Genomic DNA, 3,691 nt, shown 5'->3' with positions numbered 1-3,691 from the left:
TCGCTGGACTTCCACATGTCTGACCCTGGTTCAAGTCCCTGACACTAAGACTGGAAACTCATGTCCAGATCACGTGCATGTACATGCCCAAATCCCAAGAGGAGAATGGAGGAGAAGGGATGACATGACCATCTCCCCTGGGGTTGATTTCTCACTTTCTGTCTCTCTGGCAAGTGCATACACCATATAGCAAAAATGTCTAAAATATACATATATATGTTTTTTGTCAATTCTACGTCAATATAGATGACAGAAAGTATCTTTAAAAAATGGGTCTAGCAGGCAGCATGGTTGTTAAGGCACTATCTGTCCATGTGGCACTAACTTTCCACATGGTTCCAGTACCAGAACCAGCAGCTTGAAAATCATGCCAAGCATGTGTGTGTGTGTTTGGGTGCTTTGCTCAAAATCCCAAGAGGAGAACTGAGGGGAAGAGATTTTGGTGTGACTGAGCAGTGGTTTCCCAAGAGCCCACTTTCTGATGGTGTTGGGCATGTGAGAATCTTTTCACTGTTGTGGCCTTGCTGCTGGTGCAGATGGCGGAACTCTAGTCTGTGAGGCTGGAGCCACATGACCTACTGGGGTTCATGTCCCCAGTCAGCCTGAAAGACATTGGGTAGCTGTGATCTTGACTAGCTGGAGGGCTGGGGGAAGAGTACTGAAGCATCTAGAGACCCACTTTGGGGATACCTATTTCTTTCTTTTAGGCCTTTAGAAGGTGTGGTGTCTTTCTTATGCTAATTAGTTTACCCTCCCAACTAGAAGCAGAGCAAAAGCAAGCAACTCCTCACCCAAGACCCAGACCTAGATAGGGAACAGAGTGAAAGCAAGCAGCTCTTCACCCAACACCATATCCTAGTTAGGACACTCGACCACCTTCCCATTCCTGCAACTGCAGTGTAAAGAGGTGGGTGGAGCTAAATTTTTCTTGTGCTAATTCCAGTTAGTCCTCTCACCCAACAAGGAGCAGTAAAAAGAAAAGCAGCTATTCACTCAAGACCCTGAATAGTTAAGATGTGAGATCAAGGCCTATTTTTTGTTACACACCTCATTTTGGATATCAGTCACACACTGTCACCTATCAGATCAATCTCCTGCCACATAGCAACTGTATAAGTCTAGCCATATAGGAGTCAAACATCTGAGCAATCTGATATTGCAGAATGGTTCACTTCCACAAATCAGGAAAAGGGGAAAGAAAACCCTCTTTCTAAATCTGACCACCAAACTCCCACTGTGGATACCACACTCCCACAGTTGAAGATGAATGCTGGCATTTAGCTAATTCAGATCAAAAGGAAGCACAGAAACACACAACTACAGAAAACTACTCCAAAGAAAAATAAAAAACTGAGTACATCACCAGATGACTGAACATTGCACCAGAGTCTCAAGAAATATGAGAAATCCAGGAAGTACTTACTCCCTCAAGGGAACACAAGAATTCATCTTCAACACTTGAAAAAGTAAAGGAAGTCACCAAACTTCCAGGAGAAGAATTCAGAGCATTTATTGTAACTAAACTCACTGAGATGTGAGAGGGAAAAAAATAAAAATAAAACTATTCCTGTGCAAGAAAAAATCATTCTATGACTTGAAGGAATAACTCAATAAAGAGACTTCATAAAATAAATAAGTAAATAAAAAAATCAAACAGACCTTCTAGTGATGAAGTCTGTAATACAAGAAATCAAAACCTTCTTCAAAAGTATTAATAGCAGATTAGACCATACTGAAGATAGACCCTATGATCTGGAGGAAAAAATTATCTGATATACATAAAACCACCAAGAAGAATGAAACATTTTTAAAAAAAATGATCACATATTGGAAATACTAGATATGATAAACGCCAAACATATATATAGTTGGTATTCTGAAAGGAAGAATCTTATAAGGACATAGAAAATCTATTCCATGAATTGCTTACAGAAAACTTTACAAACTTAGAGAAAGATTCAGCAATACAGACCCACAAAATACAAAGGGCTCCAACTATAATCAACTTGAGAAGATTGTGTCCACAGCACATCACAGACTTGTAAAAAATGAAAGACAAAGAAGAGATTCTAAACATGGCAATAAAGAAATATCAAGTTACTTACAAAGTTTATCCCCTTAGGCTATCATCATACCTCTCAACTGAAACAATGCAAGCAAAGAAAGAATGAGAATATATATTGAAAACTCTAAAAGAAAATTTCAACCAAGGATACTACACCCAGAAAGACTTCTCTTCAGGTAAGAAGCACAAATAATATCATTCACTGAAAAATAAAAACTGAAAGAATTCACCAACATTAGACTAGCTCTTCAAGTACTCAAAGGAGTACTATATCAGAAAAACCAGAGAGAAAAATAGAACTAAGAGAACAAAACAACCAAGAAAATGGCTCTCAAACTCACAGGCAAAGGCCCACAAATATCAATAATAAAATAGAATGTTAATGGATTAAATTCTCACATTAAAAGACCCAGACTAGCTGAATAGATTTTAAAAACAGAAGCCCTCTGAATTCTGCCTACAAGAAACACACCTCATGGGTAAAGACAAACACTGACTGAAAGTGAGAAGCTGGAAAAAGAAATTCCAAGCAAATGGAAACCTCAGAAAAAGGCTGGCTTCGCAATAGTGATATCAGGCATAATAGATTTTTAAGAGAGGCACTGTAAGTAGAGACAAAGAAGAACACTATATAGTACTAAAAGAGCTAACTCACCAAAAAGATGTAACACTTACTAAAAAAACTATTCATCCAATACTGGCACACCAAATAAATGAAAGATAAACTGTTTGATCAAAAAGGAGGGAGGCTATGTCACAATAATCATTGGAGTTCTGTCTCCTTTGGCAAGATAACCTAGACAAAAAAATACGCAAAGAGATACAGGATCTAAATGATAACATAAATTGAAAGGATTCGACTGCTATCTACAGAATTTTCCATCCAACAAACCACAAAATATACCTTTTTCTCACAACTTTGTGGAACATTTTCAAATATTGACGATATTATAGGGTACAGAACAAGACTCTTCAAGTTCAAATGGATAGACCCTATATCCAACTTCTTCTCAAGCCATGATGGCATTAAACTTGAGCTGCAGAAAAAGTCATCAAAAGTATGCAAATACATGCAAAGTAAACAACTTATTCCTAAATGACTACACAACCACTGAAGAACTTAAGACTGAAATCAAAAGATTCATTAAAACAAATGATAATGAGTACACAAGTTATCATCACCTGTGAGACACTGTAAACAGTCATAAGGAGGAAGTTCATAGCAATTAGTGCCCAGAAAAAAAAAATGACAACATAATAACACAGCTCAGGGAACTGGAAAAACAATAACAAAATACCAAAACAGAAATAAAGATAAGAGCAGAAATATGTGAAATATGGGTGAACAGATGATGTATTGTTTAAGGCACTTGATTTACATGTGGTAATCATGACTCGAGTCCCGGTATCAGTGGTTTGAAAGTCACACTGAGAGCATGAATGTGTGTGCCCAAAATACTGAGAGGCAATGAGGAAAAGGGATTGCAATTTGGCCATCCTGCCCAGGTGGTGCATTCTAACTCTAATTCTCTCTCTCCTTCTACCTCTCTCCCTCACTCCCCCACCGGCTCTCTCTCTCTCTCTTTCTCTCTCTCTCTCTCTCTCTCTCTCTCTCTCTCTCTCTCT

The sequence above is a fragment of the Tupaia chinensis genome, unplaced genomic scaffold, assembly GCF_000334495.1.
Source record: "Tupaia chinensis unplaced genomic scaffold, TupChi_1.0 Scaffold140380_1, whole genome shotgun sequence".
Lineage (NCBI taxonomy): Eukaryota > Metazoa > Chordata > Mammalia > Scandentia > Tupaiidae > Tupaia > Tupaia belangeri.
Note: the sequence above shows the minus strand (reverse complement) of the source record.